Consider the following 27,780-nt stretch of genomic DNA (forward strand, 5'->3'; position numbering starts at 1 on the left):
AAACACCCTCCCATAATTTGCACAACCCAGATTTCACTGTTGGGTTTAAGCAAATTGAAGTAGACGGCCATCCCACTTGCCATGTGGAAATTCAAAAATAAGATGATCATCACTTTTCAGTTGAGTCCAACTCTGTTCCTCTTTCATCCATGTTTTCCAAGATACTGGCATGTTCCTTAACCCCAGCTCACCAAAGTTGGGTTTATACTATAGGCCAATCTATTCTTCATCTACAAGAGGTAGGTGCATACATGTGTGCGCGCACACACACACACACACACACACACACACACACACACACATCCTTTTTCTAGGTCTAACATCTTTTCCCAGTCATTGTCACAATCATTTCAACTCAAGGAAATTCTTCAAAACAGAGTATTTGATTTAGGTTTAGCCTCCCTTCTCCCTGACTCAGTCTTCAGCCGTACTAAGACTCTGCCGTGGAAACGTGAATATGAGGCTCTCATGCTCCCTTTGTTGGTTTCCAAATGTTCTCCAGTCGAAAGTCAGATACTTACCTATATCCAGGCCTCAGACATCTAGCCCCTGACTAGTTTTGCCATCCTTGGTTTTCTACAGTGTACCCTTTATATTACTTTACAAGAACGCTAGATGACAAACATAAAACGGTTTCTCCTTGAGACATTCAAATAAGCTATATATATGAAACACCCTTTTAAAGTGTTTTTAATTTATTGTGCATATGAGGGACATGCATGTGGAGGTCAAAGGCAGCTTCTGGGAATCAGTTCTTTCCTTTGTACCATGTGGGTCCCAGGGATTAAATTCAACTTCAGACTTGGCAGCAGGTGTTTTTATTTATCCACTGAGCAATCTTTCCAGTCATGGAACACTCTTCCTCCAACTCTTCATTTATATAAACTCTTTACCCCCATTACAGACTCTACTTTGCTATCATTTCCCTCAATAACAACCACAACCACAACCACAACCACAACCACAACCACCACCACAACAATAACTATACTGGCTAGTTTTGTGCCAACTCGACACAGCTGGAGTTATCACAGAGAAAGGAGCTTCAGTTGAGGAAATGCCTCCATGAGATCCAGCTGTAAGGCATTTTCTCAATTAGTGATCAAGGTGGGAGGTCCCCTTGTGGGTGGTGTCATCTCTGGGCTGGTAGTCTTGGGTTCTATAAGAGAGCAGGCTGAGCAAGCCAGGGGAGGCAAGCCAGTAAAGAACATCCCTCCATGGCCTCTGCATCAGCTCCTGCTTCCTGACCTGCTTGAGTTCCAGTCCTGACTTCCTTGGTGATGAACAGCACTGTGGAAGTGTAAGCTGAATAAACCCTTTCCTCCCCAACTTTCTTCTTGGTCATGATGTTTTGTCCAGGAATAGAAACCCTGACTAAGGCAATAACAAAAGTCTTTTTCTTCTCTGCCACATGGTCTGTTACTAGTCATTTCTGTTACACCAAAATAAGCCAAACGTCTTTCTTGTTATCCTGTCCTGTATTATCGTCTTCTGTTTATATGTGCCTTCACTAGCCTTTCATCCACCTTCCCACAGCCAGCCTCAGGCAGGGGCTGCATCATATTCACCATTAAATCCCCAGGACATACTTTGTTCACAGTAAGTACTCACGGAACTCTCTTTAAATCAATCAATGAATCAATAAAGGAAGAGAATCCTGAGGAGTCAGAAGCTCCCCAGCTTCCAGCACATTCCACTCATTCCGTGATATATCAACAATGTATTTTGTCCTGATTTAGATTCTAAAACAAGCCCGTTTGTTCAGGAGTCTACAAGGTAATCGCCCTGAAGCCAACAGAAGTCATTATCAAAGGACACTTTTGTGACTCAGCTGCACACCTCACTTCAGAACTTACATCTTTCTATTCTGTTTGAGTGTATGTGTTTAAAGATGAAGATTTAAGTTATAGTGCGAGGCCAGCTGATAGAGGGGGGAAACGCACATTGAATAATTGCAAAAAAAAAAAAAAAAAAAAAAAAAGATTCCTAAGGCAAATAGGGGAAGAAAGGAGTCAGTGAGGCACTCCTGTAGTGGGAATTTTGGCTTCTTAAAAAACACAGAAATATATGAATGCGGTTTTGTTTTAACCTCAGGTGTGGGAATATGGGGCTGGTTTGAACTGAACACAGCAGCTGACTAGGACTTGCCTTGTGCTCTCGAAGAGGCATGATTTTGCCAGCTGCAGATAGTTTCCGTGGATGTGTGATGTTTGGAACTCTGGGTACTCTTCAGAAGGTATGCAAGGGCTAGGGCCCTGATAGATGGGTTGTTGACTGTTAGGGCGTTGTTGGTTGGTGTTGGTTGCTGTTGGTGGTAGTTTGTTAAGTAGTCATACACAAAGAAGAAAGAAGAAATTAGATATCCTCACAGCAAATATCAAACTTGCCTCAAGGAACTCAATGCCTCTAATCAGCAGGGCATAGTCTAACAATAACATGCCCCTCTCCCCTCTATCCTTTCTTGTCTCTCCTATCTACTGTAAGGAGGTTGGAAGGATGGGAAATGTGTAGAAGAAAAAAGAAATCACAAAGTAGCTAATATCTTCTACATGCTCCAGATTCCCAACCAACACTCCTGACAGACAGCACCATGCTATGCACACTAGTACAAAGCCAACTATATTTCTGTATGTCTAAACAGAGCCTAGGAAAACAGCAGAGTCCTTTAGAGCAAGCAGCAATATCTCAAGTCCCAAACTTCCCTGGAGGATTGGCCATAGACTGCTGGCTGAGTAGAACCTGGCCTCCATCTAATTGAGAACAGTCCAATATTCACATGTACCACGGTGTATAAGAAAACTAAACATAACCAGAGAACCCCAGTTGATTTCTTAAAAATATTTACCTCAGGGATCATGGAGTCTTATAGTTTTAGAGTGGTATGGCACAAGTATTGCTAGGTAAAATACTAGGCTGCCTCCTGGTTAAAACAATACTCTTAGCATTTCAATTTCAAGTGTGATTATTTTAGTATTACCATGACCTTGTAATGTTTAATGCATATTTGTACCAAACAAATTATTCACTGCTTAATGGAAATCTGGATTTTATGGAGAGACCCATATTATTACTCCTTAAAGCCATTCACTCCATGTTGTGCCAAAATTCAAACTGTTGCCACTAATGAGCCTGCTGCAGTCTGCTGACTTCAGCCTTGTACACAGTCTAGGCAGCTCCAGGAAGTCGGCTTTGGTAGGAAGAAATCATCCCAGGGCTTCATCCTAGGGACCTCACTAATGCAGTGACTCATCTATTATAGATTCATTGTCTGTTCCTTGATGTGACTGGGTCATCGGAAGACTCTGAGTCATCGTGGGTCCTCTGCTCCCTCTCTCACCTGGTAAGCTCAAACTCGAACTCTTTGCTTCCTCCAGGGGACAAATAATCAAAATGTCGTCGGCAGCCTCTGACACATTCACTCTGCTCTAAGACTCCTGAAAAGCCAGCCTTGTTCTTGGCGAGTTCATTTTCTGTTTTCCCGATTCCTTCTGGATCCAGAGATGGGTGAGTAACTGCAGGAGCCAGAAAACAAAAGCCTGGGTTCTGTGACCAAATGACACTATGAAAATTCTTCTGGGGCCCCTGAGAAGACAATGAACTCAGCCTTCTGCGTTAGTTAGCTTCACTCATTTGTTGTTCGTGGTGAGGAAGCTGAATGACTAATGGCAGCCTGAGTTCATTGTTTTTTGTCTCACTGCTGTACCATAAAATCTCCCTTGTAGTCATTGACACCATACCGTGAATTATGGACAGAGAATGCATACCCCCATCCGCCCACTGGAGCATCTTCTACAGGCTCCTATGTGAAGTATGTCTCTTGGTCTTCTGTATGCACCATTTCATTTGCTTTCCTTTTCTTAAACCACAAAAATAAGGTCTGATTCCCAAGCTCCTTTGTAAGTCATAAGGTAAGATTCTTTAAGTCTCTTTTCTAAAGCAGGGGCATACACTGCTGACTTCCTCGTGTGTCATCAGCAGCTTTAAAAATCAATCTCCTTGAGTCTGTCACTGTGACTCAGAAAACTAGGACAGTGATGACTCCGTCATTTTGGGGTCCTGGGGTATATGTGCCCCAGAGTCTTTCATTTCTATGCTTCAAAACACTAAGTGGGCCACACTGAGACATCTTTTTATCACAAACACTCCATGAAATAGTTTTGTGACTGGGTAGAGAATGAGAAGGATAGAGAAGCTGTTTTTTTTCTGAATAATTGTTGTTTATTTCTGTGGCAAGTTGATAGCTGGGGAAAATATGTATTTGAGGGACATTTAAGGCCTGGCATTTCAATCCTTGACTTTGGTTTAAAACGGCAATTTGCATGGTGACATTTGAAACTTGACCATCCTGGCCCATGTGGTTGCCAGACAGCAGCCACTTTGGCAAGAAGTAGCCTCCAAGGGATGACAAGAGCGGTCTTCAGAAAGGAATGAATAAATGTCTGTCTGGGTCCCTGTATCAACCCAAACAAGCAGCTGTGCTCAAAAGGTTTCTCCTATCTTGGGGAGCCAGAATAGGTGAGCCATTCCAGAGAAAAATGGACCACAATGCCTGTGGGCCAAAGCACTTTTTTTTTTTAAAGGAATATCAAAAGAGCTCAATTGTGGGATAAGAAGGACGCTTTCCCTCTGCCACCATTCTATCTGCTTTTAGGGCACCTGAGTGCGAGGCACACATAGACTCTGCCCAGACCCCAGCTGCTATGAAGGGCTGGTGCACATAAAAGCCCTACTTCATCCAAACTATTATTTTTCCCTCATTTGCCATCTCCCATATTCTCTCGAGATTGATATAAAAAGAGAGGCTAATGGAAACTATTTGCCTGGGTTTTCTTCCTAGTTTTTGCTCTCTTTCTCGTCCATCTGTTTCCCTTTCTTATCTCCGGGAGGGGAGGGTGGGTGGGGGACATCATTTAAAGAGGGATGAGATACAGTCAAGGAGCAGAGATGGGACGGGAAAAGCTAAGAGTCTCTCAAGGGTTTGAAGCACATGTTTCAATCCCAAAGAAACGAGACAGAATTGATACACTTTAGGAACACGAGATAGAACGTGCCCTTCCCCCATAACAACTAACAATGAGAACAAAATAGTGAGCCCTCCATATTTGCAGCATCCAAGTGGGTAGGATCAATCAGTCACTGCTCACTTGGGCATAGAGGGAGTGAATTCCAGAAAGTTCTCAAAAACACACAGTCCAGCCCTCCTCATCTTCGCATTCTATAACTCTAGAATCAATCCATCTTAGTTTAAAATATTTGGGTAACAAGTTCTAGAAAGTTGAAAAAAAAACCCAAAACTTGAATTTCCACATACTGAATATTGTGGCCTTGAATCTACATAATTAATACTGTGTGAGCATCTCCCTTGTTGTTCCTACCATTTTGTGAGCTCTTCTCTCTAACAATTTTTATTTGGACGTTGTTAAACTACATCTCCCTTTTGCTATTGCACAGTTAGTTCTACAAGGTTCCCATCTATATTAAACATGTAAGTCTATTTTTCTTGCCATAAGTCCCTTCAAAGTACAGTTTATACAAGTATTATTTGTATAGCATTTATGTGGCATTAAGTGATATAAGTAATCTAGAGATGATTTCAAGGATATGGAAGGATAAGTGGAGATTATATGCAGATACTGTGCCATTTTGTATGAGAAATTTGAGTGCCCATGGATTTTCAAGCCTGTGGACAGCCCTGGGTAAATCCTCTGTGGATTTACAAGGATAACTAGAATAGCAAACACCAATACGAGGTTTACCCTGTTCTAACCATATCACATTTACCTATTTAATCCTCACATAGCACATAAAGTAAATACTGATAGTATCCATTCTAGCAGGCCAGTCTCTGCGTCCACAGAAGGTAAATAGCTCCCCAGTATCATCCAGCATATATTACAAAAGACCCTGAAAGCCGTTCAAACCCTGTGGTCCCACCCTGCTATGCCAAGGCTGCCTCTATGGATTGAAATGTTCGTTTCTGCCCATATTATACTCTCACTCCATGCTGACTATAGGGACAAGTCTGTCACAGAAATTTGACTCATTCAACTTTACATACCGGTTAAACTGACTGTAAAGCTACTGTCCTCTGAAATAGCACAGATGTCTGTCTGAAAGTAGAGTTAGTAAGGGGTCAGAAACTTTGGAATTTCCTGTAAACAGAAAAGGTTGAAATTCCTCAAGGACACGAAAAGCACCAGGGAGTTCTTTTTCATTCTGACCTTGACCTTGATGGCTAGGGAGGGGTGAATACTTTCTTGCTAAGTGAAACAGAGAGAAAGAGAGAGAGACAGAGACAGAGACAGAGACAGAGACACAGAGAGAGACAGAGAGAGACAGAGAGAGACAGAGAGACACAGACAGAGAAACAGAGACAGACAGAGTGAGACAGAAACAAAGACAGAGACAGACAAAGAGAGACAGAAAGAAAAGGAGAGAGTGTGTGTCCAGAAGTTCACAAAGGTGAAGGGAGAGCTAAGGGAGAGTATACCAGTTCTATCCAGCTATGGACAGAGTGAATTGGCAGAAAATAATTCCATCTGTGAGCTTCAGTAACTGATGCTCCACTTCCACATTCCCAAATCTCCACAATCATGTTTCTCATGACTTTGATGTACATAGGGAGGTGAGTCCAGAATGTGTGGTTCAGTCTGGCCAGATCAATATATCACAAAACTACCATACAGCCTAACTGATACCAGTCCATACAGCAGTCCCAGTACTATGAATAATGATTCAAGCAAAGATGCTCCTTGGTAAACATGGGAGGCAGGAGTTCATATGCTATGGGGTCAAAGATATCTGTGTTCAAATCCTAGCCCCATTGGTTATGTGTCTTGAGACTCTGTATGTGTTTATGAATGCATCTGTATATGTGTGAGTGTGTGTATGTGTGTATGTATGTCTGAGTGTGTGTTCATGTGTGTGTGTGTATGTGTATGTGTGTCTATGTCTGTATGTATGTATATGTGAATATGTGTGTTTGTGAGTATATGTGTTTGTATAAGTGTATGTATGTCTGAGTGTGTATGTCTGTATTATGGGAGTGTGTATGGTATATGTGTGTGTATGCATTGTGTGTGTATGTTTGTAAGTGCATAAATCTATATATGTGTCTATGTTTGCATGAGTGTATGTATATGTGTGTGTTTGTGTATGTATGTTAATGTGTGTGACTATGTGTGTTTGTATTTTTAATGTGTTTGTATGTGTGTTTGTATGAGTTTGTGTGTATGTGTGTGTGCTGCATGTATGAGTATATGTATATGTGTGTGAGTGTTTTTGTATGTGAGTATTTATGTTTGTGTATATATGTATGTGTGTGTATATGTGTATATGTTTGTATATGTGTATTATTGTATGTGTGTGGGTGTATGTATGTAAGTATGTATATGTGTGTATGTATGTGTGTGCATGTCTGCATGAATGTGTGTATGTGAGTGTATGTATGGTGTGTGTATATGTGTATGTGAATATGAGTATGTGAGTATGTATGTGTGTATATATGCATGTGTGTATGTAAGTGTGTGTATGGTGTATGTGTGTATGTGAATGTGAGTATCTAGTATGTTTGGTGACGCTTTATAATTATGAAATAAAGCTATATGACTAAGTTTACTGGAAGTACATTTTCTCATCCAAGTTCTATTTCTTAAGCAGCAGTGAGGCATAAGGTTTCCTAATTTAGTATCCGTATACATTTTAGTTTTCATACAGGATACACTAAAATTAAAACTAAGCCTTACTAAGATTAGAGAATCATTTGAGGGACCTTTGTTGAGAATCTAAATGTGCTCATTTTAATCCAAGAGGAGTAAAACAATGGGAAAGAAAGAAAGAAATACCTAGTGGAGCCAACCAACAAGCTAAGCCCATGACTTGTAGCCAGTGTATGATCCATGTGTCCAGGATCCTGGAAATTCAAAATTGGCATGAGCCACAGGAGCAGTTTAATCCAACCGTACTCCGATGCACCAATCTCTTCCCTACCACTCTTGATTAGTTTGGGACTTAGAAGTGTCAAGAGATAAGAAACTCTTCACCTGGAGGCAGACCAAGTCATGTGGAGGCAACTCCAATTCTTAAAACATTATTACTTACAAACTGGATATTTTTCTTCCTGTAATTCAGAACTATTGACTGGTTGGCTTGACACTTTTAGCCACACAGTATATAGCACTTTGACCTTTGAAATTCTGGTTAATTCTACAAACCTGTCCATCTAAAACAGCAATCCCTCTCGCATGCACCAACTCTACACATAAGTTCAGGGACTTCCCAGTCCACTGTTTACTTGGCTAGCCAAGCTTCTACATGACTTTCTTTCCTTTATCCAAAAAGTATCTCCCATGCCTCCTGAGTGCAGAGATGGATTGAGTGTTTCTTGGTATGACTTAACATCATTCACTGTCGTGGCCCTGTTTTCATGAGCCTGCTTTTGCCAGTGATCTTAACAAACTGTGCTGAGAATTGAATACAAGGCCCTAAGACCAAGCCAGGATGTTCAGACTGTGATGCCACCATTACCACCTGCATTGCTCTTGCTCTGAATCATCGAAGCCTAAGGTTCCACAGCCTTTGGGGGCAAACTTCACTGAGCTGGCTTCATTAATATTAAGTGGGATCTTGTTTTCCCACTTGGCAGGATCAGGTGCTAAGACCCCATTAGCCAACTCTAAACTGTAAGATCTACCAGCAACGACAACAACAAAAACAACAACAACAACAACAACAACAAACCCAAAAGCCTGGAAGTGAAGCATCACAAAAAAACATTCTAAAGCTTTGTCTTTGTTTAAGGGAGACATGGAAGAAGATAATGGCAGGCAAACTGGGTAAGTTATGACTCTGAGGCTATTGCCATGGCCATAAGTATAAAATGGAAGATTTGTGCTATTTACTAAGGTTCTAAATTAAGAAGGAAAAAGCTTTTCCCATATTACCTTTGAAGATCATCTTCTGGTTAATAAAGAGCTTTCATAAACATTAATTCAAACTATCTTGCTTAGAAACTAGCACTTCTGAGGCTTTATTGCACTGACTTAATTAATGTTCAGCAAAGAAACCCTGTACTAGCTTATCAGTCTCCCTGCAATGAGGCCCCCAGTCATTACTGAGCTCATCAGTTAGCATTTATGCATGTGTAGGGAGCATATGAATTTGTATTCTTCAGTACAGCCAGTGTTCTACAGCTGAACTCCACTAATTTAAAGGACTTGAGACCAGATGTGTCGTAAAGTGGCGATTTATCTAGATTAGCCGTCGCACATTGATAGCCACAATCCTTTTTGCAAAATGTACAGCACATTCCAGTCTGAAGAAGCCTCGGCGTTATGAATTCCTTTCACTTGGTTGAGTGTTTCATTTGCCTGCTAATATAAAATTCATTGAGGCAGCAGGCAGCAATCGGAGCTGTTGGGAGTTCTAGTTCAGTGCCCCACAATCCCATTGCAGTACAGCTAATGGCAAAAGGGGGCACCCAGAATAACCCACTTACCTGTCTGGCATAGCAGAAGGCATTTTTGCATATGTGAAGCACTTGCATCCGTTTTATGATGGTTTGGGATAAATTTGCAAATCTGACCACCAGAGACCAGTACTATTTCCACTGTGCTTCCTCAGCTACTTAGCAAAAATGCTTCAGAGTGCTCAGCAGGGAGGGAAAATGTGATAATTATTGAAAGATTGGACACTAGATTAGAGTGAGCTCTTTGGCACAGAAGAATAGTGTTTGTGGGATGCTTCCTTCAGGTCACATACCACTGAGTTTCCAGCACAGTGCTTTGAAGATAGAAAATGAGGGGCAACAGGCAAAAATGCTTACATCTGAATGACCAACTAAACACCTAAAGATTCCCCATCAAGGAAGAGGAAGGCAAAGATGGGCAAGAGAGGGCTCAAGGTTAGCCGGTAGAATAGAGTGTTAGCTGCCATCTGCAGACTTAAAGCATAGCACTTGGGCTTCCTAAGGCAGAATGAGACATGCATATTTTTTTAAAAAGACCATTATCATCTAGATTCATTAGAGATCAGTATGGGTGAGAAAGACAGTTGAACACTGTTCAGAGAGAGCTAAGGTAGCCACTTTAGAAAACAGAAATGAGATGAGGTGTTTAGAGAGCCAAAATGAGTTGTGAGTGTATTGCTATGGGTCAGTTGGGCTTTCTAACCCATTGTCCCTTCTTTTTAGTGTAAATGATGAAAAATTGCCATAATGTCCTTCCTCCTTTCCTTCAGCTAGCCTCTAAAGTCACAGTCGACAACTGGCAGACATGACACTCCAAGCAGTTTCTGTTCTGATAGATTTTTCTTTTTAAGCACTTTGTTTTTGTTGTTGTTGTTGTTTGTTTGTTTGTTTGTTTTTGCAGGGGTGAGGTCGTTTTGTTCTGTTTTGTTTTCTATTAATGTATGAGGCACGGTAGGCATGGCTAAGTTGCAGTAACAAGCAGCACCTTAAATCTTGTCAGCACCACAATTTATAATCTATCTGGGTCATGCAATTCTTCCAAGAATACTCTTTTCTGAGTATTGACCAAAGGACCCCCCACAGCTTCTACTATACCATAGAATCTCTGGGTCCCAAGATCCCAGAATTTCAAAATCCAATCCCCGTTGATGACTAAGTCACATGTGCCTTCCTCGGGGCAGGAAGAGGCAGGTGGGAAGCAACTTTTTTGATGGAAAGGTGTGATGGTTTGCATAGGTCCAAGAATAAACAAGCCATTACAAAAGGGGAATTCTGCTTTTCAACATAATGGTGGTTTTTTTTTCCCCCAGCCCCCTTGCAAAGGATAATTGGAAGTTAGGCATACAACAGTATTAACACATGTTCATTGTGTTCATAGGATATAATGTATATGATCTATAATGTACAGCCACAGATGATAGAACCTATACATGCCATAACTAAGGTAATATATCTCTGTGTTCATTCACCTGAAGGAAAATGATGTTCTAATGGTATAAGAGTCTGAGTTATAGAATAAATTCTAGTTTTGATGATTAAATAGAGATGTTGCACAGTGTTGTTTGTTTAATTGGACAGATCCAAACTGAACTAAATGGGGTGAACTATATTTCCTCATGTATTCATAAATGGAAAACAAACCAGAAGAAATCACTCTGTTATAAGATTCAAGGGCAATATTTCCTGTCTTGAACATGTTTTCTTTAACAATTCTTTTAACATTAGTAAATCTTATGTTTCATATCTAGAAATTTTAATCTGTGTTATACAGTTCTTGAGCACTTGGGTAGTATTTCTCTCTTTTTATTAGTTTCTAAGTCATTTTTAGTGCATAAAGGATATAGTGGTTTTGCCTGCCACAGGTTTCTCCTGGGCTCATTCTACCTCCGACTTTAGTCTCAATGTTGGAAATTCCTGTGTGATAAGCCACATCCACTTTTCCAGGGTCTAAGAGGCTGGCCAATTTTTTTAACTGAAAAAATTTTCAATTAGATGAAAAAAAAAATTGCTGACATTTAAATAGATGATAATCCACGGGTATACTGGCACTCCAAAGTAAAGTATTATATATATATAAACAGTGGCCCACCCAAAAGTCTCAAATTAATATTGTTCTGAAAATGAGCTTTTCAGACAGGGTACTAGCCCCAGAGGACATGTGAGTAACTCTTAAGTCCAGCACTCCCAGCATCTGAAGCCAGACAGTTCTCTGCCGGGAGAGTATTGTCCTGTTCACTGCAGCACACATCTCTTGCTCTACCCACAAAAAGCCAGTAGCAGCCTCTCTTCTTCTCCAGTGGTGGCTATTGAATATAACTACAGGCAGAGCCAAATGTTGCTTAGTAATTGATGGAAAGGAAAAATCATTTTCCACCTCCCTTGCCCAAATAGAGAATCAATCACCAATGAGCAGAATATTTTGATTCTCTTTATGGCAAATACTAGTTTTGCCCTCTAAATGGAATTACCTATTGTTGGCATTTAGTCTAGGCTCTGCCCCACAGTTCCCTGGCAATAGCCAGGTGTGACTGACTCACTATAAAAGGGACTGCCTGCCCCCTCCTCTCTCTCTCTCTTGCCCTCTTGCTCTTCTCCTCTTGCTCCTGATCCTCCCTCTCCTCACTCCCCTCCCCCCTCTCTCTGCCTTTCTCTCAACTCCCTCTCTATGCCCTGAATAAACTCTATTTTATACTATACTGTCCTGTGGCTGGTACCTTAGGGGGAAGGGATGCCTCCTCATGGGCCCACAGAGGCACCCCTTTCCCCCACACTTTACCACGCCTCCTACAAACATATACCTGGCCTCCTCTTTCTTTTTATAAAATACAACCCCAATCTTGCCTTCATGATAATGAAGATTTAATTTTAAGTTACAAACTTTTCCAGATGATGATAACTCTAGGTGATACACTTACCCCTCTCTACCTCAGAGAAACACTTATATATGATTATTTTCTTCAGGGCATGTGCAAGTTTCAACTCACAAGTAAACACAAGCAGTATTAGCTATTTAAATAAAGATGATTTGGTTTCTAGTCATACTCTCAAGTTGATTCAGTAATGCAACATAGATTCTGTTCTCAAATTATAGCATAAATCATTTACTATATAGTAGGTGGTTTAATGATTGCATAGAAAATGTAAAATCAATTTCGATGCAAATGCAACTTCAATAGAAATCACCACTCCCCCCATTTACTGACCGTGTGACTTTGAAGAGACCATTCCCAGCATAAAGAGCTGAAGCAGCTATGTCTGTCTTGAATGGTGGTTGTTTTGAGGAAGATGATAAACCTGAATCACCTAAACAAATTCTGTTCCTTAGCAGAGTCAAAAAGGTTGTATTTGTAAACCCACATGTGGCTGGCTCACAGAATCCAAGAATAGAAGTTATCACAGGCCTCATAAGAGGCTGAAACTAAGGATCCAAATCAGAAGCTAAACTACATCTCTGTGGGAGATACACACACACACACACATACACACACACACACACACATGATTAGTGCTCTATTTGTCTGTATGACTGCAGGACAAAAGAGGGCATCAGATCCCATTATAGATGGTTGTGAGCTACCATATGGTTTCTGGAAATGAACTCAGGGCCTCTAAAAGACCAGCCAGTGCTTTTAACCACTGAGGCATCTCTCCAGCCCCGCAGTGCAATCTCTTGTCTCTATATCTAGGTGACATCTCTCACTCTGCAGAACAACTAACTATGCCTGCCTCTGCAGAACATAAGATGTGCAGACGGAATCATTCATGCCCAAGCTTTGATATCTATACTCAAATATCAAACCAAGCCTTGGAGCTATGTGTTGTAAAACCTGGTTGGTCAGTCAAGGCCTGCCATCTGTCAATCTTCACATCCTTTGGGTCAGTCCTCCTGGCCCAAAGCCCATGCTTTTCTGACAAAGTGTATGTCTAAGAAGAGGGGAGTGATGGCAATGACTCGTGTAGTCAACAAAAAGAAAATGTGTGATGCCTTCTCTCTACTACCCTGCACATTATTAAAGGGAACAGTGGACTGCAGTGTCCCTGGAAGAGTCCTATCTTCCGAGTTCAAAGGAGCTAATGAGTTTTCCAAGACAGCCTCTGCCAAGCACAGTTTCCGTGGAGGATGCTGAGAGCATCCCTAGTTCCTCTCCTCGCTATTATATATTCAGGCTTCTCTCTCCATTACGACTATGTGTGTATTTCAGTTTGGCATCTCCGTTGGTGGTGAGGCGGACGTGGTCATATTTCAGGGGCCTGGTTCTTGCTTGCAGAGTCGCCTCTGTGTTATAATTGCTTTCCGCCATGCAGCTGCCACACAGGAGCTCATCTACATGCTGGATTGCTTCGTTTACAGCAAGCCAGCCACACACTGAGTTTAGAAAGAGGCAGGCTCCGCAGGCGAATCTTGCCTCCTGAGGCATGTCATTTCCTTGGACGATTTGCGACCCGATAATGACCATGTCATGATTGTGCAGTGATAGTTCCAAATGCTCCAGCACACTTGATGGATCTTAGCATAAATTGGCCATTTGTCAACATGTAGGTCCTTTAGAATTTCCATATTTGAGCTGTTATGCCATAACACTGATTAATTGTGCAAGGTCCATAGCCTGTGTTACAGGGAGGTTACAGCTCCCTACATGGACTCATTAGATCTGCCTTCAAGCAGAGAAGTCCTAAATTCTCTTCAGTAACAGGCAGTGACCTCTTGGTTTCTCACGGAGATCACAGGTTTCCTCTATCCTTTACCTGCAGCCCTTCTGGAAAGCACAGGTTCCCTTAAGATGTGTTGCACTTACATATCTGGGCAGAAGAAATCCCGCTATATTTAAAGTATGTCTTTTTCACAAGGTGATGAGCCAAATTTTATTATCCAAGTTGTTTTTTATGATTTCTAATTTACTCATTTCTGGTGTCTGTTATTATAAGCTGATTTAATTGAACCAACAAGCATATATTTAGTAGCAACTGTAAGTTATATACTGATCAGGGGACAAAGCAGTAAAAATACTAATAAAATATACTCCATGAAGCTGGTTTTTAATTGCATTTTGAAATTTATTTGGGGAGTATACTACAGTGAGTGTATGTAAGTAAGTCAGAGGAACAACTTACAGGAATGGTTCTCTTCTTCCATTCTGTGGGTCCCAGGGATCAAAATAGGGTTATCAAGAGCTAGAGATATGGCTCGGCACTAAAGGCTAGGCTCACAACCAAAAAATAGTATTATCAGTCTAGACACTTTATCCACTGAGTCTCATGAAGCTATCTTAATTTATACTGACATATTCCCCAAAATATTTTGACCCATCTCTCTAGATAGAGTCCTGAACGTGGCCCCCAAAATCAGGCCCCTGTCCTCAACAAAATAGGAAGAATCCTTATTCTGTTCAATAATAAATGCATTTGAAGTCATCTGGGCCTCAATGTCTTGATTATTAAAGGAGTTAACTAGTGGGCAGTATGAGACAACATGATATGATTTCATGTAAGTTATTTAAGAGCTAGGAGTATACAATTATTTTAGGATTTTAAAAAAATTGTACATGTATGTTCATACGTGTGCCTGTTTTGTCTTGATGTGCATGGTATTTGGGCAGTTCCCATGAATACCAATGGAGAGCATCAGATCCTCTGAACCAGGAGTCACAGGCAGTTCTAGCCATCCACTATAGGTCTAGGAACCCAACCTGGGTAGTCTGGAAGAGTAACATGTGCTCTTAACCACTGAGCCATCTCTATCATAGGGCTGTGCGTTTCTTGAAGGGAACGTTCTGTGAAGTGGAGGTTCCTCACAGGTAGTAATGTTTTACAGAGTCACAAGGAAAAGTTTTCAAGGACTCTGTGATGTGAATCTTGGCATTCATTACACTGAGATCAACTTCTTTTATTAAGCTAAGATCAATCACCATGGTTCCTTTTAATTCTGGGAAACCCTTTCTTCTAAGCTTATCTAGTAACATTCTCTACTTTTGCAAGCAAACTCAAAGAAAAAAACACTTAGAGCTATTTCCCATACCTCTTCTCTCACTTGGATAATCCAGACGAACCTCTGTGTTTTACCATCATCCTTCTAGCTACAAAGTCCCTTCGGTCACGAAGCATAGCATAGTCTCAGATGCAGGAATTAAGATGCAGACCATAGGACAGACATTTGCTCTGCTGACCACAGACACTTGAGGCTTGGGAGTAAAGAAATTCCATCTCCATATTGCAGGAAAGGAAAAGGGGCAAATATATAGAGCTCAAAAGCATGTAGGGTAGAGTGAAGGCTCAGTACTAGAATCCTATGCTGTGTCATCAGTAGAGCTGTCTTTAAAACGCCAGCTGAGAGGCTAATTATTAAAGCAATTGTCTTCCTGAGTTTTTCTCAAAATTCCGTAAGTTCTAGATAATTCCCTGTGGTCAGTTATATGTCTAAAGGAATTCACCAGACACCTAAAAAAGTGTTCTTAGTTTGCAAAATAATTCTCATTTAACACAGTAAAAGAAGTTGGAGGTCAGGTTCATTCACATCATGGGAGGATACTCCAGTCAAATCAGTTGCTTCCTTCCACTCGGCTTGTGTGCCTAATTATGGTCTGGGTGTGCTTTATATCCACCCCCCTTGCATTTTGCTCTATTTGGTTTGATGGTTTGTTGCTGATGTTCTTGTTGTCGTTCAGATGGGTATTTCCTGTCTTTTTAAGTAGAGCTTTACTCGCGCACGCGCACACAGAGACACCTTTTGTTTGGGGTTGGGGCAAGACAGGATTTTATGTAGCTTGAGAATGACTCTGAAATCACTGTGTAGCCAAGGCTGGCCTTGATGTCCTCATCTTCTTGCCTCTACTTTCTGGGTGCCCGGGTGTTCAAATGTCATGTGTGCTACAATGCCCAGCTAGAATTTACTTTTTAGAGCAGTTTTAGGTTCACAGCAAAATGGAGTGAAGTGGCAGAGGGGTCGTCCCTTATGCTTTTACCTGAACATGGTGACATGCCATCCCACAAGTAGTGCATATGTTACCTCAGTGGATGTACCTTCACCCCTGAACTCAAAGCACATGAGGGCTTACTTCTGCTGGTCTACATTTTACAACTCCCTTTGATGTCATTAGGTGGCCAATCCATCCTGGGAATGAGTGACATGAAGCTTCCTTAATAATGGATGACATCCCATGGCTGTATAGTGAACTGAAGATGAGCCAAGAAATAACCCATTAGAACTGCCCATGAGACCAGAGCTCTTCTTCCCCTGTCGCAGAAAATGGCAGCAATCCCCTCCGTCATCCCTTCCATGGAAAAGACCACCGCTATGGCATCCCACAACCACCCTTTGTTTCCTAAGGAACACCAATCAGTGTTTTGTTCTGACATCCGTATCTTTAACATGTAAACCCTTCTTCCTGTCACCAGCTGCCAAGCAAACTTTGTAAGACAAACTTTTCAACACTCTGCATCAGTAGCTGCACTGATCAGGACAGTGAGTGGTCTGAAACTAGGATGGACAGCCCTCCCCAAAAGCAATAATTAGGGGCAATTCTACAGCATCTTGCCTTGCCAGCTAAACAATACCTAGAAAGCCAGGGTTCATGATGCAACTTAAAGGTAGCAGAAAAGGCGCCAGGTGGGGCAAGAAAAGGAGAGAAAAATTAAAGAAGTCAATCTGTGGCTAATTTTAGGTAGGAGAGGTTGATGCTCAGCCTTGGGGACAATAGAAACCATCGGCATTCACCGGTGAGATTTGAGCAGATGAAGCAGGAAGCCAGAAACTCTATAAGCAAGGCCTGAGCCACTCCACCCTGCCTTGAAACAGAAAAGCCAAGCTTCGCCATCTCCCAAGGCTCCTCTCCTCTGGTACATCTGGACTGCAGGGAACTGGGAGGCCTTCTGTACGTGAGACACGGGCTCCTGTCAGAGCCCAGCCCTGCAGGGCCACTTGGCCCCTCACAGCCTGCTGCCAATCTGCAGCTTGTCTGTCATTGTTTCGAGAACAAGCACTTTTCTTTTTTTGCCTGATGATTTTGGCACCCTCGCAAGGCTCTGCCCAAAAAGGCTCTGAACAATGGGACCTGATTGTTTTTGAACTGAGCCCAATGGGAAGCCTGGGCTGTGCACGGAGGACTGATGGAGTTCAGCTGCCGGTACAGTCCATCAGCAACCAAGGGCTACGGCTGCCTGGCCTCCCATTGCAGCTGCTGAAGGAAATACAGGGAAAGAGGAGGGGCCAGGCCAGCGGCAACCCCAAACATGTAAGTCTTAACCCAGGAGGGAAGAAATGCCCCACCAGCTCAGAAGGCTCCAAGATGGCTTCTGGCCTCTGCCCCCTTCCCCATGCCTTTATAATCGGCTGCTCAAAGTGGTGAAAGGCCTAATTGCCCCGAGCAATGTGGTCAATCTTCCTGGAGATTTAGCTGCCCGCTTTCATCTGACAGCCTGGGAGGGAACTCAGCATTTCCCTTCAGGCAATCTATATGGTCGAGCAGTTCACTGCGGAAAGTGGCGCCTTATCGATTTCTGCCATAGCTTCCATGGCTGACTCGAGGATCAGAGCTCTGACAATGACTAACAAGTTTAAACCATTAGTCCCATTTGTAACTACTCAGCAAAAGGCTTGTCAGTCACCGCGTACCATATACTGCAGCTTTTAGCAGATTTCTAACCCCATTCATTCTGCCACAATGACCCCTGTAGTTAATGGGGGTTATCGGAAAACTATTTTTCCCCTTCAAAAGCTGTGCCTTTTTTCTTCTTCCTCCTCTTCTTCTTTTAGCAACATAAAAGCCATTTCAGTTGTGATGTTTCAAAACAGTGATGCAGGCCAGGATTGATTCCTCTCTTAGGAGGAAACCTGCATCCTGGTGCCCTGGACACCATGTGTGCTCCTGAAGACTGCCAATCAGACGGCGGGAAACAGGAAACGGTGCCTCAGCAACAGAGTCCCTGCCCAGAGTCTCACAGTGACATGTCTCAACACCTCTCCTAAACTATTAGAGACCCCTGTCACAGTAAGCACTTTCTCTTTTCCTGTTAGAACCATGCCATACAATAGCATAGGATAAAGCCCTGTCCGTCAAAGTGGTCCCAGCAGGTCAGTATTCCTCAAGTGAGAAAAGCATAGCGTCTAGGCCCACCTTGGACCCACTGAACTAGATGCTGGCCAAATCCTTGGGTAGTTCCTGGAACTATGAGAATCACAGGTTTAAAACATTAATGCTTTCTAATATTATTTATACTAAACATAGAAACATTTAAAATTTCCACTATACAGGCTAACATTTTAAAGAAAAGGATGTTTTTTTCTGAATAATAGTTCCATGGTTATCTGAAAAGCTTTTGAAATGTTTTTCATCCTCAAATCCAGAGTACCTGGCATCTACTACGTATAAAAATGGAGAGCAGTTGAACAGGACATTTGCAAGGACGAATGAGGGGATGAGAATTCAGGAAAAAAGGGTGATATATTGGCCAAGGATGTATGGAGCAGGGACTAATATGAAAACAAGAATAAAGAATACATCCTTCCATTCACTTTTGAATTGCCTTAGCTAACCGCTCACACCACCAATCCGATCCAGCCTGAAGGAGTATTCACAGGCAAAACGGTACATTCTGCGGGGCTTCTCCTAGAACAAGCTCCACGCTGCCCCTTGTAGATACGTCCTCCTCCCCTCCCCATTTCTACTGCTGATTTTCTCTGTGTCCACCACCACCCAGGTTCTCCTGTTTGCCTCCACTGATCTCCAAGCTCCCCATCCTGAAACCCTCTGCTTAGCCCACTGAGACCAAAGGTCACTAAGCAGCTTACACTAAAAGGAGACTGTTTTTAATATGCAAAAGAGTATTCCTCGATGGTCCAGAAACCATGCCACCTAAGGGTCAAATCAGCTCTGTTGTTGCCAAATTAATTTGAGAAAAGGGAGAAGTTATTTTCCTGGAGGATTTAACACACCTGCTTCCTGTCTGATTTTGGCCCTACCACTTCCCAGTAAATATTTTGAATCACAGGCCACCCTGCCTTACAGTCAGCCATAGGGTTGATTAGACATCAGAGAGAAGGTAAGAAAAATCTTCCCTCCATTTGATGTCAAAAACTACAAGGTCTAAATTTAAATGTAGGGCAAATTTGATAGGAAAGCAAGAGACTGCAGCATCTCCAGTCTTTACCTCATGGACTTCGTTTTCTTGCCACAGACAGGGACTAGAGCGATAAATAACGTCACCCAGAGCCAGTGACTGCCTTTGCACACGGTGACTTCTGGAAGCTTTCTCTCTGGACTGCCATGTTGTGACTATTTAATTGCCGTGGAAACATAGACATCTGATGACTTGTTTGCACCTTAGAGCAATCTTTTGACATTTTGTATATTAGAGAAACAGTGTGTTGCATATGTTGCTAGTGAGGGTAGGCAGGAAATTACTTGGTTCTGGGGCAGATGGTACAGCTGACTGACTATATGTAAAAGACTGTGTGGCAGGCAGGGCCAGTGTGGACATGTAGACACAGCAACCCAGAAACTGAGGGTACAACAATTTTATGGTATCTGAATTCTCAGCCTTGGTTTGTGAAAACCTAAGGAAATTATTCATCAATTTTCCTCACACAGGCTGAAAAGAGTCAGGGTCTCCTCTCCTTCAACCCACCCACCATGAGTTTTAATATATAATTGCGAGCATGTAAAAATAAATGGAAATGTCACTCTGCTGGTAACAAAAGACCTAACTCACAACGGCTTGAGCGGCATCTTGTGGTCACAGATGAGTATTGCACTCTTAGCCTGCTTGGATTGCTGGCATACTATTGCAAAGTATGTTCCTGTCTCCTCACATCTGACTTTTGGTAATGTTAATGAGGGGCTGTGCACGGATATCAATTCAGACATCATTATACTACCTTAAAATATTTTGTGAGTGCATACGTTAACTTATAATTAATTATCATACATCAATGTAAATGTATCCATGTAGGCAAATTGGATCAGTATTCTCTCATAATGTTTTAATAGCAGAGTACAAAAGGAAACTTATAAGATAGGAAACTATACGAGCAATGTTTACATTCTAAGCCATCTCAGCACACTTTCGAAATTGATGCTTCCCCATGAGGGAAAATATGAAATATTCACTGTTTCTCCAAATGAAATCCATTTTCTCTGTGTTATACAAGCACATAAGGAAAGGAAGAAAGTCGTCTTTCCGAGCATCAGCTTCCTTCTGTATCCCACAGCCGTGTGGACTTTGATTAACACACAAAGTGGTAAGCTAAAGGGCCTTCATCAGTGGAGCCCTGTCATAGCAGCCTAGACCCTGGGGTTTTGGGGTTTTTTTTGGGGGGGGTGTTTTTTTCTTTTTGTTTTTTGTTGGTTTTTTTTTTTAGACTGTGAATTTGGCTTTCAGAAAATCAATTCACTATTTTAAAACTATGCAATTTTTTTCTTAGCAAATTTCCAATTATAGATATCATTTAGCCACCATGGCACCATGAGGGGAAAGAAAAAAAAAAAAAACATAGTGAAAATCGAATCAAAGGCAGTACATGAATCATCAACTCGGAACTCAGACCTCAAAGATGTCCTGGGCGACCTCAGTAAGTCCGGTGGATTCTCTGTCGGGTTAGAAATATTAACATGAATCTCACGGATCCTGGCATCACCTGGAAAAGCACGTGTTGCTTTTCAACAACACACTACGAGAACTTCCACAAGCACTTAATCTTCGGGGCTCTTTAGTTATTTTCCGAAATAAAGAGAGGGACTTCTATTTCTATTATTGCTTCATCGTTGTGTGTAAGGTTGAATGTGGAAAATGATACTGAAAACAAAAAAAGAAAACATTTATTTAAATAATTTTCTACATGTGTCAGACAAGGTTCAGACAATAGAAAGGAATCTGTCCAAGTGCTTCTTTGAACTGATTATGTATTTATATAGGGATGAGGTGCGAATGTGTCAGGAGGGGTGCGTGCGCATGCGCGCATGCGTGTTTTGACGGCGGGACAGTTTCTGGTAGCCATGTGAGTCCTGCAAATGGAACTGCATTTATCAGCTTAGGAGCAGGCACCCTTACTCTTACTGACTGGGCAATCCCACTGGCCCCCATTGCAGTGCTGACAGCATTTTCTTTTTTAATGGAGAGAATTGCTCACTGGAAGTAAGCAACTCATTGGCATGTGGAAGAGAGGGAGGGAAGGAGGGCGGGAAGGAGGGCGGGGGAGGGGGGATTGCTTTCAACATTTGCCAATTTCCATGTGGTCAATTGCTACAATTTACATCAGTCTGAAAACAGAAAGAGATGTCCACAATTATCTAGTACAGAGGTTCTCTAGTGTCATAACCCCTTTGGGGGGTGGGGTGAGTCAAACAACCTAAGGTCCTCAGAAAACACAGATATTTACATTACAGTTCACAACATAGCAAAATTACAGTCATGAAGTAGCAATGAAATAATTTTATGGCTGGGGGTCACCACACTATAAGGAACTGTATTGAAGGGTCTCAGCGTTAGGAAGTGGAGAGACACTGATCTAGTTGTTTCTGCAGTGTAAATAAAGACCAAATAGCCCCAAAAGTAAATACTTAGAAAATGAGCTTTAGATACATATTGTTTGCTTTTTAATGTGATTTCATTAACTATAAGGTTTACAAATTATTAATGTTGGTGGTAAGTGCTATCCACAACCACTTCACAATGTTTCTCAACATTTAAGAATGGATCTTTCACACCAACAGGAGCTAGGTCCAGCAAGCTGTTTAGTAGACAAGAAAACCTGGGCAAAGCAGGCCAGACGTAATCCAGACACTGAGACGCAGAGGAAAGTAGTAGGCAAGAGACAGGAATGCAGCAGGGGACACAGTTACGCAGGAACAACACAGTATAAATTGTCATATGCAAGTCAATGAAAGGACACACACAGCCATCTCCAAGAAGGAAGTAAACACCCCATCACTGCCTTCTCCCAACACCCTGGTTCAAAGGAACACAACTGGGTTCACAAACTACTTCCCAGAAACAACACCTCTCCATTCATCTCAATCCTACTTCCAGTTGAGAGGACTGGATTTCTGTATTTTGGGTTTGGCCTGTTTGCTTCTTGTCTTTGGAAGAACCAGGTCCCTGGAGCATCATAGATCAAGAAGTACAAAGTGGGCTCCTAATTTTTGGTCTAATAAGATTTTGAATGGGTATCATTCTCATGGTTTTGGTTTTTTCTGGTTTGGATTTGTAAATTGATTCACCAAGATGAGGCTACTCTGGGAAGCCCAGGGACGGGACCGATTCAGGGATGCTTAGAGAACCCAAGTGTCACATGAGTATCCTTTTCCTTTATAAATTGTGTGAAAGTTACTTTGCCTCCTTCGTCCTGTTTCTTCATTTTAAAAATAGAAATAGGTTTAATTGGATCATTTCTTGGGTCATTTATGGCAGTTATGTTCTTTGATTTTTATTTTGGGGCATGGTATAAGGTTGAATATTTTATTATGTGGCATGGTATAGGGTTGAATATTTTATTATGTACCATGGTATAGGGTTGAATATTATTTTCCTCTGTTTCTCTTTCACTTCTTCTTTCTCTCATTTACCTCCCCATAAAACCTAGTGTAGATCACTCTCTCTAATCAAAAGCACAAGCCAAGACGTAGAAACAGGGAAAGCAATTAAAAAAAAAAAAAGATGATGGAGAGGTTCCCTGTGACAATAGGGAATCTTTTCTGAATGGTCACATCCTGAGGAAGCCTGATCCGGCTTATTGTCTAGGACTAATGTCAGATGGGATGAGTTGCTGACAGGCCACAGAGCCAAGGACCATTAACGCTTGATTGTCACTAATTCTGAGTCAATGTCCCATTTCAAAGTCATTAGTAGTATTAAAAACTGCAATAATGCATGCAAAGGAAAAAAAAGAAAGCCAGCCTAAAGGCATGCTTAACGTATTGTTGGTGACTTACAAAAGGAACATCCATGAACAGCCGTTCCTGAGTGTCCTTTCAGGTTTCTTAGTATATAAAGAGATAGACAAATAGACAAACAGCTTCTTCCATCAACAAGGTCAGCTTTTACATGATGTTATACTCATGTGGATTTGGACCCGGGACTGACAATCCTGTAAAACTTCTAATTTCATTTTCATTTTACGTTTCAATTAATTTTTATTAATGTGTGTATGTACATGAATGTATGCTATATGAATGTAGGTGCCCACAGATGCCTGCAGAGGGAGGTGTATCCCCTGACACTGGAAGTAAAGTCTGTTGTTAGCGGCCTGATGTGGATGCTAGATACCAAGCTGGGGTCTTCTAGAAGAACAGAAAGTGTCTTACACACTGAACTCTTTCTAGCCCCCTGTTTCATTTTCTTTAAATGATGTAGCATGAGCCAAGGTTTCTGTTCCTTCATTTTTCAGTCCTATAATGATGTTTATGGACTGTCTAACCTAGTTCTAGTCATGGTTTTAACAAAGCTGACTATGTGGTAGGGTTATAAGCAAAAAGGATCCCATTAAGTAGTATAGAGAAGACAGGGGTGGGGTTGACAATCACAGAAGTGAATGGAAAAACCACCCAGTTCACAACTGAGAGATCCAGAATTGCCATGACAGTGTTGTGCCAAGCCTTTCAGGCAATCTTTTGTTGCTGGGAATTTTGAAGCATTACCATATGTTATTGGGGAAACTGGGCTCCTCCCACCCCCCAACGAGAAATTAAGGAAGAATTCAGAAGAAAGTTCAAGGACAATTTTATTGATGTGTATGGAAATCTCCAGAGCTGCCAAGCTATAAATTTTGATAGCTACCTGGAGGAGGATGATAGAGAAGACAAAGAGAGAAACCCATGCCCTTTTGAGTTAGTCATGGAGGTTCGAGCAAACAGACAGCCATATGGCAAAAGTCAAGGGCAGGAGGACTTGAGAGAAAGAGTTAGGAAACCCAGAGTGTCAGAGAAAGAGTGCTTAGAAAGAGATAGAAAGAGGTAAAGGTAGACATCAGTGGGAGGAGAGGCCCTTGGTCCTGAGGGTGTTCAATGCCCCTGTGTAGGGGAATGCCAGGGCAGGAAGAAGGTGGGTGGGGGAGCACCCTCATAGAGGTGGGGTGGGGGAGAATGGGATAGGGGGTCTCTGAAGGGAGAGCTAGAAAGGGGAAAACATTTGAAATGTAAATAAAGAAAAATCCAATAAAAAATTTAAAAATTTTTAAAAATTTTAAACAAAAAAAAAAAAAAAAAAAAAAAAAGAGGGAAAGGAAAAGTTACCCTTTTCTAATTCAGAAAACCGAAAGATCTGCGTGGCTGCATCTCTGTAAGCCTCTGAAGAGGGGTCAGGATTTCCAGGAAGGAGAAGTATTCTCATTAAAAAGGCAAACTACTCCTCCCATCTTTCACATAGCCTTAGGTGAACCCACCTTGCTGAGTCCCTTAACCAGGTGATTGGCCAGTCCAACTGGAAAGTTAGGTTCCCATCCAGGCCAGAGATTCCATTTCTCTTGACCAGAAATAAAAAGCTTTCCTTTCATGGCCCTTTAATGCTACTGTAATATTTTGTCTCTTTACAAGCACTACTTCCTTATTTTCCTTAGCAGAAAATGACCCATTGTAGCCAGGGAAAACTTTCCCATTGGTCTTTTGAGGCTAACTCTGAACATACAATTTGAACCAATACTGTGTAAGATGCTATAAGATTGTCTGCCAGTGGGAAACCTTAAAAAGGCATTGTCTTGGATTCTGGGAGCAGTCCTCATCTCTGTTCCTACTAAGCCCTTAATTTTTTAAGTATTTATTTACTTAGAGGCAGGTTGTCATATAGCCTAGCATGACCTTGAGTTCCTGGTCCTCCTATCTCTACCTCCTTCACACTGGATTTCATATGTGTGCCACCATACCTGGTCTATGAGGTTCTGAGGATCAATACCAGGACTTTGTGCTAGATAGGCAAGAATTCTACCAACTGAACTATATTCCCAGCCTCACTCCCCCATCCCCACCCAGTCCAGAATTTTTCCCTTTTTTGTTTGCTTCTTCACACATTCTTGTGCTTGTCCTAATGGTTCCTTATTTGTATGGCATAGATTCAGCGTGTCATGCTTCTGCATACTGTTCTAAGGTACCAATCTCCATCGGCTCAAGTTACCCAGTGGTAGTTAAGTTCACAACACATAGTACATGACCCTGCCAGCACTGCTTCCCTAGCAAAGCGTGCTAAGGATTCACGAGCAGTCTGGACGAGCCTCATCTACTAAACTTCAGATTCAATTTCGTAAGAAAGCAAAAGCAATGAGCAAGGCAGACACATCCTGGGCTCCTCACTGCTCATCTTTCCAGATGGTACAATTAACATTAGGTCTCTCACCAAGCCCTCTCCACCTAAACTATTTCATAAACTTGAAGAATTATGAGCTCACTTATCATAAGAGCCATCAAGATTGTTCACAAATTCAAACTTCAACAAAAAAGATTAACAGCCTGATAAGGATGCTATAAAATTCATTCAGTATTCCTGTTCAAAATTTTTGAATTTCAAACTATTATAGTTTGAAGTTCCTTGCTAATTAATATTGAACCTACTCATTTTCATTTAGTCTGTAGAGGCTCAATATTAAAATTATAATGCCTACTGATGCTTAACACTTTGATGTGAGTGGTGACTAAGAGTCCTCAAATATACAGACCACTTAAATTATTATAGAAAGTCTAATATAATTTCATAGAAATATAACAAAACACTGGATATAGAAGCCCCACACAGTGGCCATATTGTTATGCTTTAAATTAATAAGAAAAAAATGTCATAGTTTTTTTTGGTTTTAACAATATGATCACTGTGGAACAATGTTCTCTATTAAGCTATAAATAAAACTTAAAAGATAAATTCCAGAGTGAACTAAAGGAGCAAATTCTTAATGTAAAGCAATTAGCAGAGTTACTGGATCAAACCTGACCATATGGTATTAGTAAAACCAGAGCAAATAGGCTACAAAGATTATTTCTCAACCAGCACCCACCATAGAGAGATCTTAACTATACCTCTTAGCTCTAGTCCTGTGGTTCCAGTACATCTTGTACAAAGTGAGAAGTCTTTCCGTATTTCAAATGAGGAAACCAACCATGTCTTGCATTGCTAAAGCTGGGTTCTTCCTGGGGATGTTTCCTTTTCTAAAATATTTATTTATTCACTTTACATCCCAATATCAGCCCCCACCTCTCCTCCCAGTACACTCTCAAATAGATCCTCTCCCCCTCCCCCTCCCCTTCTCCTCTAAGAAGGGAGTCCTGAGGACAGTGGTGCCCTGACGAGGTGAACTCTTTGGATAAAATTTCACATGGAGGTCCTTCCTTATCTACAGTTTCATTCCCCAATGTCTCAGCCACAGCCCAAAAATAAGAAATAGGAAATTTGAGAAAAAAATCATGTTTTTAATGGCATGCCATCTAACTATCATCATGAGGTCTCATATTGTTGCAGTCTGGCCCGGCTGGATATGGATCCGCCCTCTATCATTTGTTTCAATTAACAAGTAATACAAGAAATTAAACTCTTTTATCACAAATATCTACATGACCAATTAATTGTCAGAGAATACTTGATTTCGGCCTGACTCATAACTATAGCAAGCCTATATTTGCACTACCATGAATGTTGGCTAATATCTTTCCGATAAAAATAAGTTGAAAGTGAAATGACAGGATACCGGAACAGTTTTGAACATCTTCTGTCGAATGCAATATGAGTCCATAATTTGGGTGGGTTTGGGGGGGAATATATTTTACTTTTAAGGGTGTGTGGGTGTGTGTGTGGGTGTGTGTGTGTGTGTGTGTGGAGGTATGTGCTGGTGTCATTGGAGACCAGAGTGTTGAATTTTCCTGAAGATACAATTTACAAGCAGTTTCAAGCCACCCAGCATGGGTGCTTAGATCAAAATAGGTCCTATGCAAGAGCAGAGCACAGCACACTCTTAATCCCACCCATCTCCCAAGCCTCCAGTTTTTGTGTTTTGTCCAGTGTAATACCTACATATGTAACACATTCTTAAATTTAATCTGCATGGTTAACATTTTCTCCATCACTGCCGTCAGTCTAGAAAGTCAGCAAAAAATAAAGTCAGGCTCCAGTTGATAATGCTGTGATTTATCTAACTTGAGCACCCTCACGCACCACTGCTGATGGCAGCATTCTTCTTGGAAAGTTGAGAAGAGGTCTGGACTTTGTATTGCTTACTACATAGATACAATAAATGTATCTCAAGGGCAAAAACAATTACAAAATGTGATAAAATAACTACAGGGAGTTTATGGAAATGTGTTGACTTTGTTTTTGCTAGAGTTCATTCTATCTTAGACAGTCACAGCAGC

The 27,780-nt window shown here is 41.5% G+C and overlaps 1 long non-coding RNA gene across 3 annotated transcripts in view; it reads left to right on the forward strand.

Annotated features, from left to right (window-relative positions):
• The first annotated feature begins 1,626 nt into the window (after nt 1–1,626).
• The window catches only part of Gm31594, a 32,958-nt gene continuing 6,804 nt past the window's right edge, over nt 1,627–27,780 (forward strand). The window contains exons 1-5 of one of the 3 annotated variants that reach the window (XR_386567.4): nt 1,634–1,776; nt 3,260–3,340; nt 8,645–8,834; nt 20,610–20,699; nt 20,883–21,029. This is a non-coding gene — a long non-coding RNA (predicted gene, 31594). Of the gene's footprint in view, nt 1,777–3,259; nt 3,341–8,644; nt 8,835–20,609; nt 20,700–20,882; nt 21,203–27,780 lie in introns of those variants that run through there. The other 2 variants (XR_001782715.2, XR_386569.3) reach the window with 2 other exon arrangements.

This window comes from Mus musculus, chromosome 19 (genome assembly GCF_000001635.26).
Source record: "Mus musculus strain C57BL/6J chromosome 19, GRCm38.p6 C57BL/6J".
In the NCBI taxonomy this organism is placed as follows: Eukaryota; Metazoa; Chordata; class Mammalia; order Rodentia; family Muridae; genus Mus; species Mus musculus.